Here is a 14,800-nt window from a genome sequence, read left to right as displayed (position 1 = left end):
GACACAGGTTTTCCTTGGTTTTCCTCTGTCTTCAAGCAAATGCTGAGATGGTTCCCAAGTTCCAAGTCGCCACTGCAAGCTTCTCATGCAGCCCTCCCTATTTAAATTAATCAAAATATACCACCCCTTAACGCCGTCAAAATTCCCTCAGTAGGAACTTCTAAATTATGTATTAAACTTCCAAATTAATAGCCTCAGCTTTCGCTAATACAAAATTTCAAAATTCCGCCTTTTACGCCAATCATCACACTAACGCCTTCACTCTTACTTTATCCTTAACAGAAGGACGAGCGGGCATTGCCTGGGGACCTTCTAGCTATAAGATGCTCTTTTCCCCCCCCACCCAGATATCGAAGTGTCTCTCACTTCTCCCCCCACCAATTTCCCCCCCCCCTCTCTCTCGGCTTCGAAGTGTTGTGAGTGTTTTGGGCACGTAACATTATAATGTTTCATCCACCAGTGAGAAACGCCGTCCATATGAAAGGAAGACAGAAATCCTTTTCTTTCATCTTTCATCGTGATCTTCGCGGGTGACGGGAAAGAGAGAAAGTCGGTTCATCGTCGCAGAACTTGACGCAGGTTTTCGGCAGTTGCGATAAAAACGGCAATGGGAAGAAATGCGAGGGATTCTGCAAAGGTTTAGTGCGAACGGAAGTTTCGTCGTCTTCATTAAGTACACAATATCTGTGACGTTCTTTGATCGATGAGCCGTGATTTTATGCGTGTGATGAAGTCCGATTAACGGGTTGAACGGGCCTCGCCCAGAAGTAGAACAGGTGTGTACAAAGTTCGCCCGCCTGCCTCTGTTAAGTGCAGGCTTCTCAAAGCAAGTTTAATGTGGATCCGTGAAATGGTACAGACCAGTGGTATTCAACCTGGGGTAGGCCTACCCCCGGGGGTACGCGAAGACATCTTAGGGGGTACGAGAAATTTGAAAAAAATAAATTATTTTATGATAAACACTGAATTATCAGTAATGTAATTTGTTTAATTTATTTTAAATGTAGATTATATACTACGTATAACTTGAATTATATACACCAACAACTTTGGGGGTACAAAGTTGAAGAGAAATTATATCTGGGGGTACGCGAAGACATCTTAGGGGATACGTGAAATTTTTAAAAAATATATATTATTTTATGATAAACACTAAATAATCAGTAATGTAATTTATTTAATTTATTTCAGATGTAGATTACATACTCTATATAACTTGAATTATACACCAACAACTTTGGGGGTACAAAGTTGAAGAGAAATTATATCTGGGGGTACGCGAACACAAAACGTTGAATACCACTGCTGTAGACTGACGGACGGAGTCCAGAAAAGTCATAATAAAGTAAAGCAAAGCCGTCTCGCTGAGCGCCATGTAGGTCGTTTGGGGGGAGAGGTGGTGTAGCTGCTACTCATTCTTAACCTCGGCACTAGATGGGGGTGAGTGGTCAGCGAATTCGGGATCTATTTGATAGGAGGCTGTCGGGAATCGAACCCCGGTCGTCCAGCCCGTAGCCAGTCTCTATACTGACTAAGCTATCGGAGTCGCATTCATTCGAAAGCTGTCAAAGCTGAACGGAAAAAAGATTTCGGGCGAAGGGAAGCCGAGATTTAGGGGTGGAAAAAGCGAACTTAAATCATCGGCGTATGTCAATAGTTCAGTTGGACGTCTGGGGTTGGTATGAAAGTTGCTGGGTGTGACGTACAGTTCTTACAGGGGATATCTGCGTGCTTACGATGCGGTCACTTGAAGACGTTTCTTGTGACCTCGAGGACGGGGCGTGCGTCTGGCATCTCTGCTTGTTCACTGTCCTTTCTCTCCTCCGCAAGTTCCATTTTTCTGCGTCCTGTCCTCGTACACCTCGGCTTTGGCCGCCCGCCCGCCCCAATCATATCCTGTTTTATGCCCCGTAGTTTCAAATTGAAGCACAAAAGAAGTCAATCTCTCTGATTCATCCTGTAACCAGGGAAAACGTTCCGAACCATTTTCCGGCGTGCACAGAGAAAGGTCTTCTTCTCTCTGTAACTTACAACGACGTTGGCTACAGAGGCCTTGTACGACGGACGCCTGAAAGAAAGAAGCCGCTTGGGAGGATAATATTAAAATGAATCTTAAGAAAATAGGGCTGAGGGCCGTTGATTGCATGCGTATGGCTCAGGGGCGGGGGGGGGGGGGGCTATCGTGGACACAAATGAACGTGTAAAATAAAAAAAAAAGGCGTGCAATTTTTCTGACTAACTGCGCGACTGTTAGCTTTTCAAGGAGGGCTGCTCCGTGGTGTTTGTAAAGTGGCTTGCGTCGTGAAAGGGTGTCCCTGTTTGCCGTAATTTTTCTGGTCTCTTTCGCAGAAATTTGTGCACCCCTTGTCCGACTTTAAGTGAGGAAGGAACAGGAGCTCTGACGTCAGAGGGTGGTTTAAGCCGCGTCGGAATTTGCATAACGATGTGTCCGCTTACCCGCTCGCTCGCTGATAACTATATGGATAAATTGATTGATTGAGTGATCGATCGATCTATCCGCAGTTACATGCATATCGATGTTCACACGAGGCTGATAATTCATTCCGTCACTTAGCAACATTCATCTTATCTGCTTCAGGGATATAATTTATTGCTGCAAATAATCAGATATGAGGAAGTTTTGAGGTTCTCACGGCGGCCAACGCGGTTGCGTGGTAGAAGTTCACAGACGTTTCAGAGATGCGTGCTGCCTCCATCATCAGGGGAGTCGGAAAGTACCTCCGAAACGTCGGCAAATGTCTGCCAGGCGCAACAACCCAGAAGACAGCCATCTCGAGGTTTTTGAAAGTCACAGTCGCCTCCGAATATTCACGTCATGGAGCAGAACGTTTGAAAGAGACGCGGTTACTCGCGTGAAACGAGGTCACGTGTCAGCACAGGTACACTCGTCTCGCGGTCCCTTGTTTGCACCATTGGTGCCCCTGCAGCGCGTTGTTTAGAATACTCGCACTGTAGACGAGGCAGAGAAGTTGCCGCGTGAGCTAGGCGTTCTGTTAACGTCTCGCGTTGATGGACGGGTTGTAGAGCAGCGGGGTTTCTCGACGGCACTACCGTCTCCATCTGACATTGTACAGTATAAATATTTATATACACTGGGCCAGTCGGACTTTGAGCCTTATGAGATAATATGGATCACTATATGTGGTGATTTTTTTAAAAAAAAGATTTTACCCCAGATTTCTGGGAATAAACAGTTCACAAATGGAGTAATTTTTACTAAAACGCGTAGACATGTTTGTGAGGTCTTGAAAATTTTTGGGTTTTTGTCTCAAGGTTTTCATGGCGTCCGCTGTATGTGGTTAGCAAACTTTTGAACGAACCTGCTGCCTCCATCTTTGCGGTACACGGTGATGATGGAGTCGATATCTGCATCCGGAACATTGCTGACCGTCTATCATCTGATATTGTGTGTGACGGACAGACTGTCTTGCTAACAAAATAGTCAGCGTCTGTCGCTTTTCCGATTTGGCGTCGTCTTTTCAAGGTCTCGGGTTCAGTAATTGTCCTAACTGATTCCTCGGTCTCTCCAAGTAATTGCGGGGATTTTGCCTTAAATTGGTGGTGCGTGGTACTGAATGGCAAATGTAATTTGTAAAAGAGAAGTGAAGAGATGGACCTGAGTTTCCCGGCCTCGTTTCTTTTCTTCGAGTTTACGATTATAATTATCTTAATTGTGATCTGTTAAAAAACAAAAATTCTGTTATTTCACGTAAAAAAAGGCCTGGCGTTGCAAAAACGTTTCGTCTGACATTATTCTTATTTAAATATTAACCGTTTCAAAAAATGTTTCGACTGAAAGTTTCTTTTCCTTCGTCACGTACCAGTTGGTTATGACGAGCTGTCTTGAGACAGGCGATAAATCTGCTCGTGTTACCTTCCGACTGCGAATTTTATTTGCGGTTTTCAATTGTCCCGGGTTCGACTTTGTGTGGGCGGTGTTCATTTTCGGACACACCCCTGTGTGCCAGTAAGCTTGTCTGCCGTGAGATCAATATCACACACACACACCACAGCTGTGCCGCGATGCGAACTTCTCGTAGTAATAATTCAAGGTGGGAATACATAAGCGTTCTGTCGGAATTATGGGACTTTGTAGGGAAAATTCCAGATTTGGTTACCGCACTGACGTGATGGGCCTTAGAAAATTTGTCTGCGAATTCTTGAGTTCACTAGAAAATGGTAGTAGTTGCCAAGGTGACTCTGAGGACGCAATGAATTTAAATTGTGAGACCTCACGTAGGTTGAAATAACAAGGTTTTCTGGTTAGCCGTACTTATTCTGCAGGATTTTCCTGTAAGCAAATGCCGTGAATCTGCCTTAAAACCGGCCGCTTGCCTCGTCTATCAACGCTCTGTAATTAGTGAAACTTTATCTCTCGCTGTAAGGTAGTGAGTATTACAGACTGCTTCATTAACGACATCTGTGGAGCGTCTGTAAACATCGAGTGCAGGTGGAACGCTTTAGTTCACAGTGAGCCGACGATCGTAAAAATTTAGCTACAAAATTTTGAAAGCCTCTTACGACAACTAAGCGCATGCAATGAACTTTTTACGAAGTTAATGCGGAGTGCGGAGAAGAATTCTGTAGCGCCGTGTAGTCAGAGGTCCTCATTCGCCCTGATGATGGAGGCAGCAAGGACTTCCGAAACGTCTGTGAACTTCTACCAGACTACACGGCGCTACAACTGACAAAAGACGGGCATCTTCGGACACACGGCCGTGAAAATCTCAAATCCTCCAATGGTACAGTCTGGAATAAAGTTTGAAGTAAAGTTCAGCGTTTGAGGAAATCTGTAATCACGTGATGCGTGTTTGAAATCTAATTGGATGCTGGCGACAGTTGTGGCTAGCATGGTGTGACTCATAGCAGGGGAATGCTAGCAGTGATTGATTTGACGTGTATAAATTACTAGGAGAAGATAAGTTATTTTTTTTTCCGAGTCCCGACTGCGTCCGTTCGCAGCAGAACGCAAAGTGGACGTGAATTTCGAGTAGCGAACGGCGCGAGATTGAACCTGACATCGCGGGCGCTGGGCACGGACGCCTTCCGCTCGACAGAACTTTCGATCGAGCGTTTGCGACGACTGAATCCTCGTTCCTTTGTTTGTTGCAGGTCTCAGGAGCTGAGTACGCGCTGCCCCACGTCGCGACGGAGCGGGAGGATGAACAGAGGGGGGTGGTGAGTAGCGACCCGGGGGGGGGGGGGAAATTGAAGTGTCTACTGACGCACTTTTACACTGTCCTGCTCACTTTGTGACTATAGGTGTAACCTCCGGTGCTCAAGGGAGTACCAGACGCGGCCGTGATGTTTCAAGGTCATTGCAGCGGAAAATGCGATCCGCTCTGATCCTTGCAGAAGGTCGGGCAAGGCCACTCCGACAATAGACACGTTTACGCCAATGATATCCTGGACGTTACCCGGAGCTTCGTGTGTGAATTCCAAGGTTTTTGACCGTAGATTTCTTTCTTTCTGTGACTTGTCATGTGAAATCTTGTAGAGTTGCCGGATCTCTGCTCCCTAATTGAAAATATCGACCGGACATTTTCTGGGAGCGATTCTCGCAGACTTCTTCGTGGTGGAATGCTGCGTGCATATCCCGAAAGGGGCGTCTCTGACTTCGTCTTGGTTGGGAAATACGTGTGTCGGCTGTTTCTGACGGCGACCTCTGTTCCGCGTCTGTTCGGCATGAAAATAATACAGAAATATCGACGAATCGAGAGATTTGTACGTCTCCTATTGGTCACGCTGCCATCTTCATGTCGGTGACGGTTCAAATTAAGGGTAGGATTTGAGATTCTCAAGGCGACGAGTCCGAAGATGTCTGCCTTTTGGGCTGTTGTCCCGTGTAATATGTAAGGAGTTTACCGACGTTTCAGAGGATCTTTCTGCCTCCATCATCAGGGAAACCTAGAAGACAGCCATCTGCAATTTAAATTACCTTAATATTATGGAATCTCTTCTTTAACAAGCTGTGAAATTACAATGTTTCAATTAAAATGATAATCCCGCCACGCAATCATTGGCAGTAACTTTGTCATCGATCTGATGATAAAGTACAACTTTGTAATGGGGTTATTAGTCGGAGAGGGGGAGGGGGAGGGGGGCATTAATACTGCACGAAACAGTGCGACGCCGGAGCGGTACATAAATAGGGAAAGTTCTTAATAAGATTCGAATGAAGGGAAGTTCTGTACGGGACAGAATGAAGGTCTTCACGAATTCTTGGTTTGTTAAGAAGACAGAAGAAACCGTGCACAATTTTGTTTGGGAAACCCCGTTAATTGACGGGAAGTTGTAGACTGGGGTGGGGGTGGGGTGGTGTTTGGGCAGGCGAGGTTCGTACCCCGTACCACAAACGTTAAGGCTAGTTACACACGAGTTCTCCGTGTCTTAAAAATGTCTGTCCGTGAATGAGGCAAGAACAGATCTGAGGCGGTTTTATGGGGACGATTACGACAAAGAAATTAAAATACTGGAGTGCGGAAGTCGTCGTGCCGTGCCGCAGCATTCCTTTGGAGTGACTGGGTGAAACCGCGAAACCGACGTGCGAGTTCGTTTCTGGGCCGAAGAACGAATTCGGGGATGTGCAGAGTACGAACCATGATCGCCGCGCACTTCGAATGAAGTCTGATTCATCGGCGCCCGGTTCATTCTTTGCCTGCCGTCACTCAGAAACTCTGGCTGCTTCATGTCACCCCAGAGACGACGTCGCAATTCTTCTTCTTCTTATGGCGGGGGCGGGAGGGAGGGAGGGAGGGAGGGAGGGGGGTCCTCCCCTGTTTCGGCTGTTTCGTTGTCACTTCGTTGCTTAGTTACGCAAATTTATCCTCGCTCATATTCTCTCTCCCTTCACTTTCGTTTTGATTCCTCTCTCTTGCTTCTGTAATCCTGTTTGCTTATTTACTAACTTTTGTTTCATTTTAATTGTCTCCTTTTATTCGCCTTATATTTTTTTCTAACTTCCATCTTAATTTTCCTTTGTCATTTTGTATTATTACACCAACTCCCACCCGTCATAGTGTTCCTTTCTCTTAAAATGTAGGAAAAATCTAAAAGAACTTCTTACCACCCACGCCTTCGGATTTATAAGCCTCTAGTTTTCCCCACGAGCTTTAATTATTTTGCGTTGACGCCTTCCTTTGGAATCGATACAGAAATTCGATTGCCACAGAATCGATCCCTGTATCGACTTCTGTCTTCGGACTTCGCTGCCTCGTTACATCTGCAACCGTGGGAAAAAAAATTAAGTTCAGATACAGGGTGTCCCACGTAAATCTGTGACGCGGCGCGCCATGTTCTCTCGCGTTGGTTTCGGCCCCTCGCACCAGAACGAACAGTGGCGCGCGCAATTGCGAACACTGGGCACGTCTTGTGCCTTGGGAGGAGGGGGGGGGGACGCTTCTATTACATCAAAACTTTTGGGGTTGTTGAGGAAGAAGAAGAAGAAGAAGACTTCTTCTTTCCCCCTTTCACGTTTTATGCGGGGGAAGGTTATTACTTGAAGGAAATATCACAGCTTCTTGCCGGAGGGAATTTCTCTGCCAATAGAAGCCTCTCGCACTTGGTGATGTCTCTCGCAAATATGAAATCGATCACAGGCCTGAAGCTCGTTGGGCGATTACGGTCGTCACACCGAGGACCGCACGTCGCGGCCGAGTCTTCCCTCGTTTGGGCGAAGTCAGGAGATCGACTGGGCCAATTGCGGTTCGTCGTGTTGTTTGTTCTCACCGCGAAAAATTCTTGGATTTTTTCATAAAATAGGCCACGACCATTCCAATCGTCGATACACAGCTTGTGTAGTTGTAAAGACGTCGTTAAATGCTCCCGGGACGATGACGTCGCACTGTGGAGTCTGGCTACGCGCAGTTAAGCTGATGGTCGCTTGGCAAATTCCTCTCGCCTGTCGAATCGCATTTGTTTCGCGAGTCCAGCGCAGGTGACCGGCGAGATAATTGCCCGAATTTTATTAATTCAGACGGAACACGAAACTTGTCATGTCCGTGCGTTTGTCCCCAGATAATACTTCAGTCCGTTTTATGAATACGTAAAGTGACGAACAAAACACTGTCGTCACATTTCCAGGTGTTGCCGCCGGATTACGTCATTCCATGTCGCCGCTGTTACATTTCATATAAAATTTATGGCTCCAAAGCCTTTTCAGTCCATTATGCGGATTCGCGTTTACAGTTCTGGCTATTAATAATTTTTAACTGGCGCTGCGGCTCTAATACCGTCAATGCGATCAAATCAGTTGTTTCGATTCGATCGTTGCCACAGAGGCGTCGATTACTCTCGATTTAAATGATGTGGCTTTGGTAAGCTGAAAGCTTAACCTAATCCAATCCAGGGGAGAGAGAGAGAGAGAGAGAGAGACACTTCGATATCTGGGGGGGAGAAAGAGCATCTTATAGCTAGAAGGTCCCCAGGCAATGCCCGCTCGTCCTTCTGTTAAGGATAAAGTAAGAATGAAGGCGTTAGTGTGATGATTGGCATAAAAGACGGAATTTTGAAATTTTGTATTAGCGAAAGCTGAGACTATGAGGGGAGGGGGGTAAATTTTGACGGCGTTAAGGGGTGGTAAATTTTTATTAATTTAAGTCGGGAGGGCTGCATGAGAAGCTTGCAGTCTAAATAGCATTTAAGAATCCAGTCCGTACCGCGAAGAAAACACAACGCCTCACCATTACAAAGATCAACTGGTTAACGCTGTTTAAGGAAATAATAGATTTTTATTCTGATAATTAATTAACCCTTCGAAGCCGAAGCTCGTCTAAATAGCATTTAAGAATCCAGTCCGTACCGCGAAGAAAACACAACGCCTCACCATTACAAAGATCAACTGGTTAACGCTGTTTAAGGAAATAATAGATTTTTATTCTGATAATTAATTAACCCTTCGAAGCCGAAGCTCGTCTAAATAGCATTTAAGAATCCAGTCCGTACCGCGAAGAAAACACAACGCCTCACCGTTACAAAGATCAATTGGTTAACGCTGTTTAAGGAAATAATAGATTTTTATTCTGATAATTAATTAACCCTTCGAAGCCGAAGCTCGTCTAAATAGCATTTAAGAATCCAGTCCGTACCGCGAAGAAAACACAACGCCTCACCATTACGAAGATCAACTGGTTAACGCTGTTTAAGGAAATAATCGCTGTTTACAGCGAGAACCATACGAAACCCGCAAGTTCAAAATACAGAGTTACTGATCATGAGAGAAAGTGGTACATATAGTTACCATTGGGTTTAAGGAGTTAAATGAACAGTATGCAACATTTGGCCAACGGAATATAAAGCATCACCGTGTGAAGTAAGATGACACTACGACGCGCTGTCAGCGCGAATTTTGATTCTGACCTGCTGACTCGGGGACACCGACGCTCCAGGAAACTCCAGTGACTCTTGGAATCAGTTGTACCCACCCAGGACCTGAACTCTGGTGCTTCGAGTTCGCCCTTTGATGCTCCCCGCTCTCGGAAGAGACAGCGAGCAACAAAGTTTGTTGATTCTGGCGTAAGGACAGATGTCCGGAAGCTCAGATTCGTCAGACGCCGGTGTTTAATTTGGTCCAGCCCACATGATGGATGCTGGGATGAGGACTGATGTGTTTTGGAGCCGAATTAAAACCGCGGTCTGCGCGCACCGGAGGGTCAGCGACAGGGGACGAGAAGTCAAAGCTGTTTCAAACTCGGGGTCAGAGGTCACTCGGTTTGTGTCCGGCCCCAAAGCGAAAACCGCGTAAGCGAATTAAAGATGATTTGTCCGTCTTTTGATCGCGGTCATAAAATGTGACCTCTGTTTTCGATCAAGAAAAAAGTGAACGCGGTTTGTTCCTGCCCTCGGGTTTTCGCTGTTGGTGTTCAGCGAACGGGACGAACCGGGTAGAATTCTTTAAAAAAAATCATCCGACGTTTCGGAAAACACTGCCGTAATTTCTTTCGAGATGAGTACGTCATAGTTTGGCGTTTTTGATAGCGTTATTTAGGGCGATGAGTTAGCTCTGCCATATTCAAGTCCCCAACTTGTGTATATTTAACGAGAATCACGCTATTCGTCCAAAGTTTGCGCATTCTCCTGAAAATTACTTTTTTGTGACAATTGCTTACAGAACCTGGAGCGATGGAGACGCTCTTATCAGTGATAAAGCTTACCTTTGGGCTCTGATTCGCAGAAGAAAAGTGACATTTGCTTCCTCCGTTCTTCGCCAGATGTCTCGCTCGTCCTTACTCAATAATCAGCTTTGTGATTCTTTTATAAAATAATTTCACCTGTGGATTTTCTTCGAATTTGTCTTACGTGTGTGTATTTTTTAATGATTGCTCACAGTTTGCTGTGACGCGAATCTTTGAGGTGGTGAATCGCACGGATTTGCAAAGATTCTTTTACTTGTGAGTGTGTGTAAGGCGGGAGGGAGGCGTCTGTAGACACTCGTTGTTTGCAGTCAGACGCTTGAATTGGGTACGTCTGTTATAAAGTCACACGAACACCGTCACCTCCGAAGTGACACCCAGGGTAAAGAGCCCCCACACACCCTCATGCCCTGTAGCGTAGGGGCCTGGGGGGGGGGTGTCAGCTCAACCAGGGGCTGGAACCCGAAACTTATGGGTCAATACGACGTCACGACGCACAGACCCGCCCATGACGTCATTGCCGGGCTATGTGGGTGCTGTCTGCGCATACTCTGAGTCCGCCGGAGTCGACCTGAATCAAAATCACGGCCTTGTATTCCGTGTATTAAAAAAAATGCCTTGCGTGCTACATGTACCGACCGTATGATGTTTCTTTAGCGTCATGAGACGCCGCGTCGCGCCGTGCAGACAGCAGGACGCGTTCACGTGTCGTGTGAGAGTGAACGCGGTCACTCAAGTAAGAGACGACGACCGCGTCCAATCCCGGAACGTACTCCATCGAATCCTGACACAATCGGGAAGGAAAAGGGAACGTCGCTACGTTCCGGCCTGGTACGCGCTGACGTTCAGGACTTCCTCGTCAACTATAAACCCTTTCTCGAAATTTCAGAACACCCAAATCAAAAATGTATTTTTTTTTTAAAAATCTCTTTTACGCTGAGGTTTTCAAGGCGGTGAGTCCGAAACAAATATCCCCCCCCCCCCGATTTTATACTGCCGGAGTACCAACGCCGCTTCGTCTTTGAAATCTAAACTCCATGATGATGGAGGCGGATATGGTCTCCGAAACGTCTGGCGTCTGTCCACAACTGCCCAGGAACATTTTACCGACTGACTGCTGACTAGAAAGAACCCTGAGATATTTGTTAGGACGGCCGGCCGGCGAGAATCGAAGCCGAAACGTCCCAAATGCGAAATATATTGCTACGATTTGGGTTTAATTCTGATTTACGGAAATCGCCGCTGTGATTGCCTGCGATGGCGTCGAGGCAGCGTCCGGTGAGAATGTTCTTCCTCAGTTGCTTCCTTCTCCACTTTAGGGACGTCTGGAGCCATTACAGGATTACTGACGCGAGCCTCAGCATCACCTCACCCGAAATCTCGCGTGGGTTTGTTTGTTTGTAACAAAGTAAACGAATGAGACTCTACACGTTGGCGTTATCCTCTGAGAGCGATTGTGTTAATAAACGGCATGAGGTTACTCGTTCACGTATCGACAGGCGATTCGTCCATTTGGGGACCAAAACCTCAACCTGCTTTACCCTGACGCAATCTCTCGTACAATTTGGCCGACGTTTCAGAAGCGCTTTCTGCCTGATGATGGAGGCGGTTAGCGCTTCTGAAACGTCGGCCAGCCAGTGGTCCAGCATCCTCGAAGACGTCTTCGTACTTCTCGCCGTGAGGACCTGAAATCTCTCTCTCTCTCTGCTTCTCGGAGAGAGAGAGAGAGAGAGAGAGAGAAGTTGAAGGTCGCAGCAGGAAAATTTATGGAGCGGAAAACGAGTACGTGAAGGAGACGCAGGTCGGTCGAGTGTTCTTTGCGTGCGAACGTTTGTTGGCTCTGATTCTGACAGTGACGGATGGGCGAGACGACTTCCGGCCGTCAGGCACCGGCTCTTAATCGTAGATTGATTTTTTATCGACCTCCGAACCAACTGGACGTGTCTTCCAGCTGACGACGAGGATCGAATCTGTGCTGTGTTCGTTGCCCGGCGCTGACGGATGTGATGGGTCTTCAAGGTAGACGTCGTGAAGATGTCGAGTGTCACGTGGAAATTCAGCGACGTTTCGGAGTTACTCACTGCCTCCATCATCAGGTCTGACTCATCGCCCTGATGATGGCGGCGGTGGCGGCGGCAAGCGTCTTTGACTCGTCGGCCAGTTTCGACGAGCCGGAAAACTGCCGTCTTCGCGGTGGAGATTGTTCAGTATGTTTGAGATTCGGGTGCTTCGTGTCTTGCGTGATACAGGGTGCCGCGTCCTCCCCTTCTTTTGTCTTTGATCGGGGATGGCGAGTGTTCGCCGAAGTGTTCCTGGCCGGAGTCGCGCAGTCAGCGTCTCTCTGCTGCTTCGGCTTCTAGTACTCATTAGCGTGGGCGGGGCTGTAACGGGGTGCCGACCTTTCAGGGGCCGGATCAGAACTTGCAGGTCTCTGCTTTATCGGGTGACCGACCGGGCTGCCTAATGCTCAGGAGCTCTTTTCTCCTGTCATTTGCCTTTCGTTCGTTTGTTTGTTTGTTAGTTGCGTCTTATTTTCTTTTAGTTTTCTCTCTGCTTAAATTTTAGGCAAATAAACAACTCGAGGAAAATAATTGTTTTTGTTACGTCGTGATTCTGAACCGGGGCAACAATGTTGAGTCTAATGTAACGTTAAATACGAATGAATAGGGAAGAACAAGAAAGGAAGCGACTGGGAAAAATCACGAAATATTTCGGAACCCCCTCAAACCCCGCCCTCTCCGATTACGAATTCTGTTCGATTTCCTTCTTTTATTCGACGGCCATTGTCTCAGGTACAGGGTGTTTGTATAAAAAGAACTGAAGTGCGTCTTGATCAGGCCCACGTCGTATTTTTAAACTGCATTTAGGTAACCCCCCCCCCCCCCCCCAAGAAACATCGAAATGCTGAAAACTTGTAAGCTAAAGAAGGAAATATTAAAATTATAATCGACGCCGTCTTGAATTCGATAAAAGGCCCGATGTTCCTCTTCTGGGGTCTGACCCCTCTCGAAGACGAAGATACTTGCCCGCGAAGACCTCAGAGACCACTTGAGCTCGCTCTTCCTAGTCAAGTGTTTGTTTGAAAGACGTCGCGCGGTGGATGGGGCGGGGGACTTAACTGGTGCTTGAAAAGTGTTGTCAGAGACCTCGGCGGACGATAACATTAATATACATCTCAGAAGAATAGGGTTCAAATTACGGGGTTAATTAAACTTGACCGTCTGAGTAACCGTGAACGTTCGAGAAGAGGTTCTGCGCATTGAAGTTAGTTTTTAAAAGCACGTTCGCGCCTATTATGTCCGTCCGTCCATGTGAACGGCCGAACGAATTTCAATGAAATTTGATTTTGGGAATGTTATCGATACTTATCGATACTTAACGACTTAACGCACAAGTGTTGGTGGAAATCTGACGACAACGACCAATTTGCACGAAGGAGGAAGTGACTTGATGGGGAATCCACGGCCGTCCGGAACCATGCGGGGAATCCTCCACAGTGACGTCGCGTTACCAAAGTCCTGTGCGTCTTTGTGACATTCGGCTCCCTGAAACATTTGCGCTGTATCCGGGCTTATTTTAACCCAGTTCGATCTATAGACTGTTGACAACTATTGATCTATCTAGGCTTTCCTTCCGATGCCAGGCTCAAGGGTGTAGGCTTCAAAAGGTCAGGAAATGAACTACGATTTCATCAAAGCTACAGAAAGTCGGGTTTATAGTTTTTAAGTCAGTGTGGATTTTAAAGGCAACTTACATGTGGACTTAGGATTGTTACAGGAGACGTGAAATGTGGGCTTTAAGGCAGAAGACTTCTTCCACGTTAATTTTTGATCCTACCAACCAGTTTCTATATTTCCTATTTCCGTCATCTATAAACCGTTTTCTTTTTCCTGTTTTAAGGAACGACGACTTTGCGATGTCGTGACGCCCTTAGGAACTTCTCACGTATTTGATGCGTTTTCATGAATCTTGGTACGAACATTGGACCACTGGATTCTGCGCCTTATCTTAAGGCTATCTTCGGAGCCGACTTTCGTCTGAATAATATTTAATAATTCAGTCCGTACCGCGAAGAAAACACAACGCCCTACCATTACAAAGATCAATTGGTTAACGCTGTTTAAGGAAATAATAGATTTTTATTCTGATAATTAATTAACCCTTCGAAGCCGAAGCTCGTCTAAATAGCATTTAAGAATCCAGTCCGTACCGCGAAGAAAACACAACGCCTTACCATTACAAAGATCAACTGATTAACGCTGTTTAAGGAAATAATAGATTTTTATTCTGATAATTAATTAACCCTTCGAAGCCGAAGCTCGTCTAAATAGCATTTAAGAATCCAGTCCGTACCGCGAAGAAAACACAACGCCTCACCATTACAAAGATCAACTGATTAACGCTGTTTAAGGAAATAATAGATTTTTATTCTGATAATTAATTAACCCTTCGAAGCCGAAACTCGTCTAAATTGCATTTAAGAATCCAGTCCGTACCGCGAAGAAAACACAACGCCTTACCATTACGAAGATCAATTGGTTAACGCTGTTTACAGTGGGAATCGCACGAGGGCTATGAAGACACTGTCAGCGGATTGTGTGGTTACTGAACGTGAAAGTTGCCTCTGTGCTTCAGGGTGTTATTTTGAA

General features: G+C 46.2%; 1 protein-coding gene across 13 annotated transcripts in view; it reads left to right on the top strand.

Annotated features, from left to right (window-relative positions):
* Positions 1 to 14,800, top strand: part of tutl (immunoglobulin superfamily member turtle) — a 171,210-nt gene that overhangs the window by 67,689 nt on the left and 88,721 nt on the right. For 12 of the 13 annotated variants that reach the window (XM_087361314.1, XM_087361322.1, XM_087361317.1 and 9 more), the window contains exon 2: positions 5,134 to 5,199. The exons of the other annotated variant lie outside the window; for it this stretch is intronic. The gene's annotated coding sequence lies outside the window, so the exon portion shown is untranslated. The remainder of the gene's footprint in view (positions 1 to 5,133; positions 5,200 to 14,800) is intronic. 13 annotated transcript variants of the gene reach the window in all.

Source organism: Zootermopsis nevadensis, unplaced genomic scaffold (genome assembly GCF_977971745.1).
Source record: "Zootermopsis nevadensis isolate Lab colony 2312 unplaced genomic scaffold, Znev_1.0 Znev_ptg000057l, whole genome shotgun sequence".
Classification (NCBI taxonomy): Eukaryota; Metazoa; Arthropoda; class Insecta; order Blattodea; family Termopsidae; genus Zootermopsis; species Zootermopsis nevadensis.
This window is presented reverse-complemented; position numbering and strand designations above follow the sequence as displayed.